At 33.4% G+C, this 16,617-nt stretch overlaps 1 long non-coding RNA gene across 1 annotated transcript; it reads right to left on the reverse strand.

The window, feature by feature from the left end:
- Positions 1-14,749: 14,749 nt before the first annotated feature.
- LOC111396543 lies at positions 14,750-16,095 on the reverse strand. The gene is made up of 3 exons (XR_002703026.1): positions 15,875-16,095; positions 15,337-15,640; positions 14,750-14,931 (listed from the first exon to the last, which is right to left on the reverse strand). It is a non-coding gene; the product is annotated as an uncharacterized LOC111396543 (long non-coding RNA).
- Between the last annotated feature and the right edge of the window lie 522 nt (positions 16,096-16,617).

Here is a 16,617-nt window from a genome sequence, read left to right on the forward strand (position 1 = left end):
CTCATTTTTATTCATCTCTCAAACCCTCTCATATCGCCAATGCCCAACCCAAAATCAACAGTTTCTTCGATTTTCAATCCAAAACCCCTCTCCTCCATGAGCTTCTGTAGGTTGATAGCCATTCCAAGCAACCTTAGAACCTGGAAACCTTAGTGGTACACATTCATGCTAACAAATTGCTATATAAACACAAAGGGTTCCGACTAAATTCATCATGCTATGTGGTGAAAAGTCGAATATGTTCCTCGATCGATGAACTGACCATGTCAATCGTTCCTTCTTTTGGACCTCCTCAAACAAAATATCCTCAAGAGCTTAGTAAAAATTTGGGTAATTCAACTTGGGTAAATCGTTGTGGTAAGGATTATCATTCATTTTGATTTGTCGTATGATTCAAATTGACCAATGTAATGCTTCCTTCCAGTCTGCAAACAGACATGCTGTTAATTAGGGCAATTAGGAATCAATACATCGAGCAAATTCCTAAACATTTTCCCATTAACTTCGCTATTTTCAACCTTAGTGGATCTATTATTCCATGTGACATAGAATAGGCGGGTGACTCCGATGAGAACAGAGAGCTTCGATTCGACATATTCAAGATCCGATATGTTGCATCGAACATATTGAACCAGACTGCGTGCCACGTTGTATACCTTTCATGGGCCAAGATGTTGGTTATCTCAATTATTAGCACCACGTTTTGATGCTTTGGTGGTGTATCATCTTCTTCAAATTTATTCTGCTTCAATTAATCATTGGATCAAATATACAAAATATTAACCTGAATAAGCTACATATTAATGTATACCAAAAAAATAAAATAAAATAATCCATATGCATCTACAATGAATTATGTTACTTGACTTTGGTGAAGTTAAATGGAAGAAACCATTGATTTTGGGTTAGGGAATGGGCTATAGGAGAAGCGTTTTAGAGAAGAGTAAAAACTGGGAAGAATTTTTTGGGTTTGTTGTTTGGTTTGAGGTGGGATGTGGTGTGATGGGATGGGAGAAGAAGAAAAAGTAGGGTGGGATGTGGTGAGAGTGGGAATGGTAGTCGGAGTGGGGAAGAAGATAAAGTTTTAGATTTTTTGGATTGTGGATAGTACAAATAAAAGATTTTGGTGTAATTTACAAAAAAAAAAAAAATAAAATAAAATAAAAAAAATAAAATTAAAAATAAAATTAAAAAATTAAAAATTAAAAGTTTGGGACCACCCACAATAATTCCTTTTTAATTTTGGCAACTTTTAATGTTTTGGCGGTTAAACTAACGGAATAGGACGATAAGGGGGGTTTTTTTTTGTATGGGTTAATTGCACAAAACGTCCCTACGTTTGACACTTATTGCAAAAAACGTCCTTACGTTTCATTTTTTTGCATTTTCGTCCTTATTTCAACGTTTCAATGTTAAAAAATCATTTTCACCATTTTTGTCAAAATGACAAAAATACCCTCTTATTTAAATAAAACAAAAAAAGAAAAAGAAAAATAAAGAATAAATTGTAATTTTACTCCTAAATGTTTTAAAAAGTGCAAGTGAGTCCAAATAATTATTAAAAGGCCTAATAGCATAAAACGTCCCTACGTTTGGCATGTAGTGTGCAAAACGTCTCTACGTTTCAAATTAATGAAAATGACGTTTTTCGCAAGGAAACGTGAAAATATGGATGAAAATGAAAAAAAATTGAAACGTATGAATGTTTTCTGCAAGAAGTGTCAAAGGTAGTGACGTTTTCTGCAAGAAATGTCAAACGCATGGATGTTTTGTGCTATTATGTCTTATTAAAATTAAAACCATTGCCAAACTGGTGAACCTCCATACCATTTTCAAAATACTATCACCCAAACTCCGACGATACTACCTATTTCGGAGAGATCCATGTCATTTTCAACACACCAATTGACTATACTTACATGTGCGTTTCTTTTCATGATCTCTTTTTCTCCAAATGGGGCTGCTATTTTAGAAATGAAAAAACTCCGATCAACCATTGTCCAAACCGTCGAACTTCCATATCGCTAAACCATCTGTTGATGTTTTAAGACCATGAAGAGAAGCGTCCTGGTGAGCATCGTCGATTGGTGTGTTGGAAATGACATGGATCTCTTTATAATAGGTAGTGTCGTCGAAGTTTGGGTTATGGTATTTTGGAAATGGTATAGATGTTCACAAATTTGGCAATAGTTTCAAGTTTAATAAGGTCTAATAGCACAAAACATCCATACGTTTGACACTTCTTGCGGAAAACGTCCATACGTTTCAATTATTTTACATTTTCACCCCTATTTTCATATTTTATTGCGGAAAACGTCATTTTCATCAATTTGAAACGTAGAGACGTTTTGCACACTACATGCCAAACGTAGGGACGTTTTGTGCTATTAGGCATTTTAATAATTATTTGGACTTACTTGCACTTTTTAAAACATTTAGGAGTAAAATTGTAATTTATTCTTTATTTTTCTTTATTTTTGTTTTATTTAAAAGGACGTTTTTAGCAATGAAACGTTGAAATAAGGATGAAAATGTAAAAAGATGAAATATAGGGATGTTTTCCACAATAAGTGTCAAACATAAGGACGTTTTGTGCTATTAACCATTTTTTGTATTTTGCACAAAATATTTCAAATACGGGGTTTCTGAATTTTTTTTTTGTATTTTGATTTTTTTTTTGCACAAAATATTTCAAATAGGGGGTTTCTGAAATTTCCAATAGGTTGGGGGTGTATCGCACATGGATACGTTTTTAGGGAGATTTTTTTGCTATTAATCCAATTACAGATTTATTGTTGGAATTATACTTGATCTACCTCTCTCATAATCACCACAAACAACATGGTTTTCTCTTTGAGCCTTATATTTAACAATACGCTTTTTTTTCTCCTATGAAAACTTAGCATTATGTACTTCTTCAATGGTGAGTGTATCACGACCGCATAAGATCATGTCTCTAAAAAACATATATGAAGTGAGCAGTGACTCAATAAAGTCAACCTTAAATCTTTTTTATCATATATACTTGACCTCCAAAATCTCTAAATCCATGACATTTTCCTTAAAAACAACTAGGTGATCTTCAAGAGATGAACTTTCGATCACACGATGAGAATACAATTGCTGCTTCAAATACAATTTGCTAGTTAGACTTTTCGTTATGCATAATTGCTCCAATTTCAACCATAATGCAGTGGCGATGTTCTCCTTTAAAATGTCTTGAAGAATATTATTTGAAAAATGAATATGAGTATATGATAGGGCCTTTTGATCATTACATTTTTCTCCTTCAATGTCCAATTTGAGGGTATCTAGTTAAATCCTAATAAAATATCATTCAAATCCATCTTTGGGCCTTATATTTAACAAGATGATTTATTTTCACCTTCGAAAATTGAGCATTATATACTTTTTCAATGGTGAGAGTATCACGACCGCATAAGATCATGTCTTTAAAAGACATATATGAAATGAGCAACGACTCAATAAAGTCAACCTTAAATCTTCTTTATCACATATATTTGACCTCTAAAATCTCTAAATCAACAACATTTCCCTTAAAAACAACTAGTTGATCTTCAAGAGATGAACTTTCGATCACACGATGAGAATACAATTGCTGCTTCAAATACAATTTGCTAGTTAGACTTTTCGTTATGCGCAATTGCTCCAATTTCAACCATAACGCAGTGGCAGCGTTCTTTGTTAAAATATCTTGAAGAATATTATTTGAAAAATGAATATGAATATATGATAGGGCCTTTTGATCGTTACATTTTTCTCCTCCAACGTTCAATTTGAGGGTATCTTGTTAAATCCCAATAAAGTATCATTCAAATCCATCTTTGAGCCTTATATTTGACAAGATGCATTATTTTCTTTGTTGAAAACTGAGCATCATATGTTTCTTCAATGGTGAGAGTATCACGACCGGATAAGATCATTCATCTAAATGACATATATGAAGTGACCAGCGACTCAATAAAGTAAACCTTGAATGTCCTTTGTCATATAAAACTAGACCTCCACAATCTCCAAATCAGCGATATTTTCCTTAAAAACAGCTATGTGATCTTCAAGAGATGTACCTTCTGTCACACGATGAATACAATTGCTACTTCAAATACAATTTGCGAGTTAGACTTTTCATTATACACAGTTGCTCCAATTTCAACCATAATGTAGTGGCGGCATTCTCCTTTAAAATGTCTTGAAGAATATTATTTGAAAGATAAAACATGAATATATGATAGGGCTTTTCATTCATTACATTTGTATGCTCCAATGTTCAATTTGAGGGTATCTTGTTAAATCCCAACAAAGTATCATTCAAATCCATTTGAATGAGCACTACTTGCATCTTTACCTGTCATAACGAAAAACTTGTAATACGATCCGAAAGCAGAATATCATATTTCATGATTGCCATCACAAAAATAAACGTCGAACTAAGTTGATTGAACGTGGCTTTGATAACGGTTTGTTATAAAACAAGGCAATACCAATTTTCTTTGATACCACTTGTTGGATTTGATAAATGTGAATAACATGGAAAGATTAAAATAACAATTGTTGACCCAAAAAAATGGGACAACAGATGTCGGGGCCCACTTGCATCCACGTAGCAAATTTTGGCACATTTGGACCGAAGATTCGATTGAAAAGTTGGTAAAGCCATGAACGTGAGAGATGCTTTGGATACGAGATTTAACTATTTTGAGCACTGACTATAATATCGAAAGTGAGAGTAGAAACAATAGGATCACAAACACTTTTACTCAAACGTATGTAATCCAACACTCCAGCGAATTAATATCCAGAAAGGGGTGACTTTATAACAAGCATATATAGTTTGCATATTTTATTTTTATCATCCTTTATAATGTTACAAGAGTCGCTATTTATAGCCTTCAAGTCGAAGTGGTCACATTGGATTAGATCTATGTGACTTTATCCAGTGCAATGAAGTCTCACATCAATTTATCCTGCATTAATTACATTGAGAAGAGATTAGCCTCCCTATACTTCTAGGCTAACAGGTTTGACACACATTAATATAAGTGTTACATCAATCATTCATAAAGATATTCTTCAGTCCCATTTAAACACAAAGCATCTCGGCCTTAAGAAGAGGAGGAGCCTCGGATATGAGAAGGTTCAACTTCAATGTGAAGCGCTTTGGCAGATTGACTTCGAATGAAGATATCACTTCGGCCATCTAGCAGTTCTTGTCTCTATCATTACCTTGGCTTGTTTAACGCCTGTACGTGATGCCTCTACGTAGCACCTCCATGTGGCCTTTGCTGGAAGCTTCATATAGGTGGGATAACAACAATCACGAACACCAAGATTTACATGGAAAAACACCTTGTGTAGAAGAGGTAAATTCAATATAAGATGAAAGAATACAAGATGTCATGTTTCTAACTTCTTCTCTAAAACAATGAAGAGCTAACTATGTGTAGAGGACACGTCAAACCTTAAAAATAGTTGTTTAGATGAAAAAAAATCATAAAATTCGTTAAAACACTAAACAAGCCGTGAGCTATATAACAACAATGCTCGAGTGACAAAGCCTGCGCACGGTGCTCAAGTGCCCAAGTTCGTGGTAGGCGAGCAGTGAACTCCCAGTTCTGAGCACTTGAGCGGTAGATGAGTGCTCAACGAGCCAAAATGAGCCTTTCCATGAAAAACACCAATATCCAAAGGAATTTAGGTCACAATTCGACATATATAAATTTATTTTGTCTAATAAAGTGAGCTTTTAATGAGGTGTTGTAACATGACATGAAAATACTGAATATACAAAAGACTTGTAAGGTTTAAGTTTTGCTTCTATTTATAATAAGTGTATAGGTAGCAAATGTTTAATAAAAAGTGTTATAAAATTAAGATAAAGGGGGAAATGAGAAAGTGACAAAAATCTTGTGTGAAGGTAGCGAAATAATGAGGGTTCTCCGTATTTTATTGGGAACCAAAATTCTATATTTATAGGGTATAATTAGGACCTCATGGATATGCATTCACAAATAATATTTAATTTACAATTATTCACTTAGATGATTAGTTGCACATGTACCTCATTTAAAACATTGTTTGGCAAAAAGTCTGTACGACTAAAATGCCTAACAAAGAAAAAATATAGTACTAAGAAAATTTGATGTGACAAATGATGCCTTGTTAAAATTTGTCAAGAAAATTCGATGTGACAAAAATTTTAGAAAGGGAAAAAGAATGTAACTATTCCCCTACTTTCAATTAATGACGTGTTTGTGTTGAGTCATCCATATTTTGTATGCCAATGTCTTCATTTTACAATTTTGCTAAAAAAATTTCATGTTTTCTTGTTATAGTCTTCAAGTAATACTGATGCGAAGCCGCGTAGCGCGATCACTACCAAACCTACAACAAATTGAGAATCAAACCCAAGAAAGCCAAAGACAAAGTTTTTGATTAAACCCAATAAACTGGAACCAAGCAACCCGAATTGCCGACAATATGTGGACCTCTTGATTACGCAATTTAAATGAATCTCACCCGGTTGATTTGAACGCTACAAGATTAATCTTGATAAGTTCACAAGTTGTTCAACGAAGAATGAGAGAAAGCAATTAATGCCTCACGAATAATATTCAATAATATGAGAGTTGTAATGTTTTACAATAAGGAATAAAGTATTTATACTATTCTAGAGAATCCTAAGTAAATTAGGAAAAATATCTAAAAATAATACAAAATTCATCCACAATAGCCTAATTATAGTAAAAATCTACTAATAATGAAATTCTATTAAAATAAGGAAAAAACGCGAAATTTGGAAAAATTCGCCTCGGACTTGGCCTATGCGGCCGCATAGCTTTAGAGCATGCGGTCGCATAGTGCAGTTAGTCTGCGACTTTGGGATTTCTGCTGGTTGTATGCGACCGCAGGACTTTAGACCTGTGCGGCCGCATGATTTAATACTCTAGCTCCGTTTTCTTCATCTTTAAACATGTTGATCCAATACTCTTCGATCTTCGTCCCCAACACGAAACTTGCTTCATTTTGAAGCCTGAACATTGTTTCATCAACTGTTGCTTTGACGACCAATCTCATCGCCTCTTTCACACGCTTGGCCTTCGATCGCGTCATTGGCCCCTTGACTATCAATAGATCTTTCCTCGGGCTCGACTCTGGACTTGACTTTGGTACTTGTGCTTCCTGGATCACATTATCCACTCCCTCTTCAAAAGGATTCAACCTTGAATCTGCACCTGTATCGAAAAGAGATAAGTCAGAAACAATAGGGAGGGAATTGTTAGTTATCACCACGACCTCCTCAACTTCAGGCTTCCTTTCAATTAAACTCACTTCCAACTCCTCCTTCCCTTCCGAAGACTCTTTTTCATTTTTTTCTGCAAATCCACTTCCCCTTTTGGATTTTCACTCTCAACTTCTTTTTCACTCTATAGTGCCATGTCTTCTTATTTCTCACAATTAACCACCTTACTATTTTCTCTCTTACCCGTTTGTTCTTCCATGTGAGTTTTCTTAGAGTTAATCACGTCACATATCTCTGAGAGTTCACGCTTATAATCCAACCAAATACTCTTGCTTGATGTACTACCCGTACACCTCCCAAAATATGTTTTCTGTTCCCTTGGATACTCATTCCCATAACTTCTTCTAGGCTTCTCCTTAAATTCTATTTCTCGCCGATCCCTCATATAATAATTTGGCACATATCGTCTTCTCATGATCGCCCTCAACTCATCCCAATTCTTAATCGGCTTTTCACCATACCTTCGCCTAGATTTCGTAAATTCATCATACCAAGTTATTGCATAATCTACGAATGAGCTCACAACCAACTTCAACTCTTTCTTCCCGGAATAATTGTAGTGCTCAAACATCAACTCAACCTTTTCTTCCCATGCCACATACGCCTCGAGATCTTTCCTACATTTGAAAGAAGGAATGGTCATTTTAATACTTCCCAAATTACCATCCAGCTCGTCTACCAAGATTCCTACCTCTCACACCTTGCCTAACGCCTCTATTCCTAACCCTTCCAGCCTCCGAATCCACAAGTGCATCCTCATCGAATCCACTATCAGCCTCAAAGTCATCCTGATCATCTATCCTAACTTCCCGCATTCCAGTCCCCCGTGCATTATTGGCTCCCCGTCGAGGATCGCAGGCATTAGATTAAGCCTGTCTAACCGCACATCCTGTCGATCCAACCGATCCCTCATGTCCCCCATTATCCTTTCCATCCGCGGTATCGATTCCGCCATCATGTTAAGTTGATCATTGTCCCTGCCAGAATTTGTTCCTTCCATGTCAGACATCCTATAATCTAACTTTTTCCTGCCTCACCAAGTTCACTCGAAATTTGGTCAATTTGGCTTTTACCCTCAATTGATCTTACCACTCTACCTTTTATCGCTCGTTGCTTTCACTACGTGCTTCAAAAACAAATTGGAACTCAACCAAGGAATTAATCTCGTGAAACCTAAACCGGATGTGAGTGAGATTACAAAACAAAGAAGGACTCGAATTTGGAAGATTTGAAATTCAAGAAAGTGGTTTTTGAATTGATTTGGACTAAGAAAGACAATTTAAGAAACAAGGGACTAATTTGCAAATAAATAATTTTTTTTAACAATACTGACTGAACAGTACTTTTTTCGATTTTTTTGACTTTTTTTTTCTTTTTCTGCTACTGTACGATTTTGTTTGGGACCCAGACTTTAACTACAACATCAATGAAAGAAACGGAAGTTGTTTTGGATTCTAAATGAGCCCAAAAACAACTTTTGAAGTTTTAGACGAAAAGAATTCAGATCAAAGACTCAAGAATTTTACTGGACAGAAGAACGCGAAGAATGAAGAAAAAATAGAGATAAAGACTCAACAAGAATTTAAAAGGGATATAACCTTGAGTTGGAGCCTAAGTTCTGATATCAACTGATGCGAACCTGCGTAGCGCAATCACTACCAAACCCATAACAAATTGAGAATCAAACCCAAGAAAGTCAAAGACAAAGTTTTGGATTAAACCCAATAAACTGGAACCAAGCAACCAGAATCGCCGACAATATGCGGACATCTTGATTACGCAATTTAAATGAATCTCACCCGATTGATTTGAACGCCACAAGAATATTAATTCCTGATAAGTTCGGTAGATTTGCCCATTGAAGAACAAAAGTTTTGAAGCGAAGCTTCGAGAGAAAATCTCTAATTTAATTCATATCAGAGTTCTGAATACAATTATGAAAGATATTTCCTATTTATACTAAAGCTAGAATATAATATAAAAACGGAAAAAAAAATAAATCCAAAATATATTAAAGATGCTAAAATATTAGAATTCTAACTAAACTAGAAAACTGTCAAAATATGGAATTCTCGAATCACATTAAATACCGTCTTCATACAAGATAGTTACCAATCATTGATAATTGTAGTCAACACAATGGTTACGTGAATAATAGATTTTGTTAATGCATAAGTGTAAATACAGTTTGTAATATATGAGAATATATTTATGGTAAATGTCATGTGGGTTATGGATATTCATTATACAAATAATATACGTTTTAGAAATTATAAGAAAAAATTATGTAGGAAAAATCCTTGTAAAGAAAAAAGAATACATTATTGTTTTTAATATGAACGAAAATTGTCTCATTAAAAACCTTGTCAGAATCACCTATTAGGAAAAAACCTTGCTTATGGAAAAAAGAATACAATGCACATATACTCTCTTAATGATAATATCAGTAGATAATGCTTTTGTCAACATCCGTGCCACATAAAACATCATAATAGTCACATATGAATAGATAAATTGGTTGATGAGCTTTATGTGCATTGTGTATTACTCAATGTCATGATAACTAATTAGTCGCAAATCATGAACTATTAGCAAAATAAAATAGTATATCTATTGCATTAATATACATTTTTTTTTATTATCCTGATCACAAAAAGAATCATCCTTTCACTTCAAGGGAACAAATAACCATTGTATGTCCAATAATTGTGTGTCATTTTGCACATAAAATTTTTTCACAACTTTTTCTATATAAGTTGATTGATAATTCAATTTTCTAAATGCTTGTCAATAGGTCAAAACGAAATTTTATGTTTCCAAGAACTATTTATCTTGAATACTTAATTTAAGTAATTAAATGTCTTTGAAAGCCCAACACGAGTTACAAAAATATTTAAATCATCAGCTTATAATCTTGAGAATACATTTTGATTCATAACAACAAGGGCTAAAAACGAATCTTACCCCAAATGAATCTCCTTCTTTGAGTCCATCCAAAACCAGCAGAAACTCCAGCGTCTACCCCCTTTTCCTAATTCCGTCCAATAATCACTATTCAATCTTCGGGATTGGCCTTCTGTGTCCCTTTAATGGAACCAAGCAACCAGAATCGCCGACAATATGCGGACATCTTGATTACGCAATTTAAATGAATCTCACCCGATTGATTTGAACGCCACAAGAATATTAATTCCTGATAAGTTCGGTAGATTTGCCCATTGAAGAACAAAAGTTTTGAAGCGAAGCTTCGAGAGAAAATCTCTAATTTAATTCATATCAGAGTTCTGAATACAATTATGAAAGATATTTCCTATTTATACTAAAGCTAGAATATAATATAAAAACGGAAAAAAAAATAAATCCAAAATATATTAAAGATGCTAAAATATTAGAATTCTAACTAAACTAGAAAACTGTCAAAATATGGAATTCTCGAATCACATTAAATACCGTCTTCATACAAGATAGTTACCAATCATTGATAATTGTAGTCAACACAATGGTTACGTGAATAATAGATTTTGTTAATGCATAAGTGTAAATACAGTTTGTAATATATGAGAATATATTTATGGTAAATGTCATGTGGGTTATGGATATTCATTATACAAATAATATACGTTTTAGAAATTATAAGAAAAAATTATGTAGGAAAAATCCTTGTAAAGAAAAAAGAATACATTATTGTTTTTAATATGAACGAAAATTGTCTCATTAAAAACCTTGTCAGAATCACCTATTAGGAAAAAACCTTGCTTATGGAAAAAAGAATACAATGCACATATACTCTCTTAATGATAATATCAGTAGATAATGCTTTTGTCAACATCCGTGCCACATAAAACATCATAATAGTCACATATGAATAGATAAATTGGTTGATGAGCTTTATGTGCATTGTGTATTACTCAATGTCATGATAACTAATTAGTCGCAAATCATGAACTATTAGCAAAATAAAATAGTATATCTATTGCATTAATATACATTTTTTTTTATTATCCTGATCACAAAAAGAATCATCCTTTCACTTCAAGGGAACAAATAACCATTGTATGTCCAATAATTGTGTGTCATTTTGCACATAAAATTTTTTCACAACTTTTTCTATATAAGTTGATTGATAATTCAATTTTCTAAATGCTTGTCAATAGGTCAAAACGAAATTTTATGTTTCCAAGAACTATTTATCTTGAATACTTAATTTAAGTAATTAAATGTCTTTGAAAGCCCAACACGAGTTACAAAAATATTTAAATCATCAGCTTATAATCTTGAGAATACATTTTGATTCATAACAACAAGGGCTACAGAGAAATGATAATCATTCACTAGTAAACATATAATTTACAATACAAATTAGAATATCTAGTCATAATTATAAAACAAAATATTTCCACTAATTAAACTTGAGTTACCTCAAGTCGTGTATAAAATTAGTAGCCCTTGTTATTAGTAGCCCTTGTTGAACCTTATAAATAAGGTATTTTCGAATCTGACAATACTAATCAATCTCCATATAAATGATTACTTTATAAGGTGCACGTCAGTTGCATCAGGTCGGAATCTGAAGTACGTTATTTATTTTTAAATTCAAATTTAACAATGTGTGAACTTTTTAATTATACGTGAACTTTTTAATTACAAGGCACGTTACTTTCTAATTCAAACTTTAATTCAAAGCTAAAACTGGTATAGCATGTCACATTTGTAATGTAGCTATATAACCTTTTAATAAAAAATTAGCATTGTATGTCATATTTCTGATATAGCTCTATCACTTTTCTAATGTAGAATATTATTTGCGTCTAACGCAGCAAAAACTTAATAGTAACAACTAAATATAATTTATGTAATCTTTATCACGTTGTGAACTTGTCAAAAGTTTTTTAGTCAACTTACATGTCACTTTTTAACTAAAATGTTACACATAATCAATTTATAGTTGAACAATACATATTTGGCTAGACTTTCAATTTGCTTATAAGAATTTGTTTTAAATGTTAATTTATTTTATAGTGTGTTAAATGTGATTTAAATTTTCATGATAGAGAAAGTGACATTGTATGTCACTTTTTAGTTAAAAAGTTTAACTTGACTTTACATAGTATTTTTTATTTTCCTTGTTACGGCATGAACTTGTCGAAGATATTATTAAGAAGAGTCAAATGGCATGGTTTGTGACATCTTTATAAAAAAATGACATGTCATGTTGTGTTAAAATGTCACACACAATAATTTCTAATAGAACAATATATCCTTTGCTAAACTTTCAACTTGTTTATATAGTCTTTATAGGTTTCCCACCCTTAATTTGTTGAGCGTGGAGCTGAATGGGCAGATCTTCATCTGATATTTCTTAGCAATCTCGCTATTTCCCTTGATATCACCTACACGGTGGCTCTGAGGTTGAAAAATAGAGGCTATCCCATAATGGCATCATAAGGTGACGTGGAATCAAACATCGCGAACTCGATGTTTAATTTAGCTCGGCGTGGGGTTTCGCCAGCCTCAACAACAAGCTTGATCAGCCTTTTTGCCTTAGTGAGAGCTCCATTTAATCCTAAAACCACATTTGAATATAGTTGTAAGAAGTGTAGCGGAATACCTACCCATTTCAGTGTGTAGGTTTAGAGTATGTTGAGGGCATTTCCAGGGTCAACCAAGACCTTGGGGATGGTGACCTTAGCTATGGGTATTGAGATCACTAGGACTCCAAGGATAAGGATGTAGGTCCGCTTTCTTATCATCGAATGACAGGTGATCGTCCATTAGGTTTTATTGGTGTTTCTCGATGAGGTTGGCTAGTATGTGTCTCTTCATCCTTGCCTTCCTAGCTCAAATGCACTATTTGTCCCTCAACATGCTGATATAAGGTCTATAGATATCAATGTTGCATACCTTAGCATTGGCACGTTTCCAATCACATTTGACTAAAATTTCACCAAAAATGGTAACTTCAAAATTTCTCCAAAATCGGGAAATTGGAGTTCTTAACTTAAAGAAATGAGAAAAAAGAAAAAAAAATCGTGCAACATTAAGAGGCAACTGTGTACTCTCCGCGCTGCTCTAAATCTTACAAAACATCATCGCACATATACAAGATTATAAACCCTCTTTTTCTTTCTTAACACTGTCCATCCAATCTACCTTACAAAACATGCACAAAATCCACAAAATTTCCACAATTTCTAGACCTAAGAAGGCACATGTTTTCCTAAAACAAATTAAATATGCAAGAAAAAAGAGATTTTAAAATTTAAAATGAAGTGTGAGAAGAGTACAAACCTGGGTATTGGAATAATTACTCCAGAAACGAATCTTACCCCAAATGAATCTCCTTCTTTGAGTCCATCCAAAACCAGCAAAAACTCCAGCGTCTACCCCCTTTTCCTAATTCCGTCCAATAATCACTATTCAATCTTCGGGATTGGCCTTCTGTGTCCCTTTAATATGAAAGCAAGTGTGAAATTTACAAGCATTTTTCATCATTCCTCATTGCGCTGAATAATTTCTAAGTAAGAGAAATTAATTTCAAAAGCATAGTTCTTACAAAATTATTTTAGAAACTAGAATTCACCATCCTCTTGAAGCTATCTTTGAACAAAACTAATACCATGGCCCGTTTATGTAAACCTCAAACAAAACACGATAATCAAATGAAAATTTAAGAAAAATGATGATTAATTCAAAATCAAATGAAGATGAAGAAAATCAACAAAATAAGTAGGTAAAAGCTTTGATTTTTCACACGCTTAGTGATTGATAAACAATATTTATACATTATTCTGTAAATTTTTGGGGGAACCCAGAACACTGAACACTCAACTTACAGATGAGCCTCCGAAAAAATTCTTCTCCTACAAGTTTTCAACAATTTTGTTGATACTTTCTTTAAGAGGGGTGAATTCAATGCCCAAGGTTTCACTACACCAAAAAAGGGCTATTGCAACGGCCAAAAAACGTTGCAAAAAGTCATTTGCAGCGTTTGAGCGTATGTTGCGAAGCTTGATGTTGCTGTTACGGTAAGAGTTTTTGCAGCGTTTAAAAAACGTTGCAAAAGCCTATCTATTGCAACGTTTGACGAATGTTGCAAAAGCCTATCTATTGCAATGTTAACGTTTGTCAGATGTTGCAATAGATAGACTTTTGCAACATTGAAAAGATGTTGCAATAGTCTGTCTATTGCAACGTTGGATAGATGTTGCAATAGCCTATCTATTGCAAGTTATTGCAACGTTTTTTAAACATTGCAATAGATAATTCACATTTTTTTTATCTATGCTTTAAACACTATTAAAAATCTTGTTCTTTAATCAAATAAGTCATTCAAAACTAAAAAACATGTACCACCAAAATAATAATCTAACAAACATGTACTCATTAAATTTGTAAAATATTCAACATATAATCTTTTCAAAAATAAAATTAAGAGTCTCCAAACATGTACTACCAAAATGTAATTAGAAAAGTACAAAAATTGAAACTTAAACTTGAGCTCCGTCACATGTTACTTGATCAATACTATTGCCAGTGGAACAATTTATGTCCAACGAGCCTTGCATCAATCTCACTTGAAAAAGAAACTTCTTGTTGGAAAAAAGATCGGCCTGTAATCAACGAGTCCCGTAAAGGTATTTTTAGCCAACAACTATTGAATAATAAATAAACATTCAAATAGCAAAACTTCACCTTTTCAATAGAAAGGCTTAATTGTAACAAATCAAGACAATCACAAAGGCATTTCAGGCTTAGCACAAAATCATGTTGTCCACACATTAAATCAGTCTCAGCATGAAATCATGTTTCGACCATTCAATAACAAAAAACTTATTGAATGAAACCTAATAATTAAGCCAAGTAACCTATTAATCCTCACTGCCAAAATCTCACTAGCTAACCAACCAATTACATGAAACCACTTCATACGTACCAACCAACCAACACTAATACTATTTGGGATGGAAAGAAAACGAAAACAGGACGCGTATATGTTATAAATTCAAAAAATATACCTTAATCAAGAAGTCTAATACTGCTCTTTGGCTAAGCAACAGTACTTTCCATGGCTTCACTAAGAGTGCGAAACTCATTTGTGGGTCTGTATAAAGTGAAATTACCCATATAGACTTCATCAACCCAAACCTTCCAATAGTCTCGACTGAGTGGCAAGTGATGCACCTTTGCACTAGGGTCTGTTGTGCCAATCTTCCATTCTACTACGACTTCTTCCTCCTTAAACATGTACCAATGCAACAGTTGACATCTTGCATTTGTTTTGGGGGTAGTACTTCCTTGGACACCACTTCCTTGGTGTGACTACAAATTTATAATAAAGAGAAAGTATTCTTTTTAAAATTAGAATGCTACAAACTCAATAGATATTCAATGAACATTAAATAATATAGGAAATGGAAACCTGAGTAAAACCATTTGAATTCCTACCCTCCACATTCTGTATAATGATACAAAAATTACAAAAATTATTATACATGTAATTGGCTATATAAAGCTATATAATCATAAAATGTGTAAAAAGTAACTAGTCATAACCTGCTGAGAAAACCTAATAAATGCTTCCATTTTTTCTTCTAATGCCCCTACCGTTTGTGCCTGAATCTGTAATTGACTTTCAAGTTTTCTAACTCTCCCACTACTTTGTATTTGTCTATCCACTTTTGATGGTACAACTCCAAATCCGAGTCCCCTAACTCTCCCATGACGTTCATGACCTAAAACTCGAGCAATAGCATCATCACGGATGGAATCTTTGGCAGGCGTATCGAAAATTGATGTGGCACAATCTTCAATCCTTTTCTGCACTTATGAAACTCAAAAATCAGATACTTACAAGTGATACAACTAATAAATCAAATTATACTTAATTGAACATTGGTATAATACACATACCAAAGTTTCGGCAACTGCTTCATTAATTGGTTTTCCATCTTTTCTGAGATGTCCCCATTTCCATACTTCTGTTCATAACCCTTTTAAATGTGGATTTTTTTTTCCTGCAGTACAAATGTAGTAATTACATATATTGAAATTGGACAATCCAAGTAAAAAGACATAATATGTTCGTAAGAAGTACCATTTCATAAGCCACACGTAGATAACCCTTTCTACCCATAGTATGGAGAAGCTTCTGATTAGTTCGCATGTTGCTGAACCTGGAACTTTTCTCCTATTGAAAAAAAAAAACATAGTATAAAACGACAATAATTAAAATAAGAGTCAAGCTTTACATGAAAATCAGCAGAAAGAGTATCCTCAACAAATTTAACCCAGACTTC

The sequence above is a fragment of the Olea europaea genome, chromosome 6 (assembly GCF_002742605.1).
Source record: "Olea europaea var. sylvestris chromosome 6, O_europaea_v1, whole genome shotgun sequence".
Classification (NCBI taxonomy): domain Eukaryota; kingdom Viridiplantae; phylum Streptophyta; class Magnoliopsida; order Lamiales; family Oleaceae; genus Olea; species Olea europaea.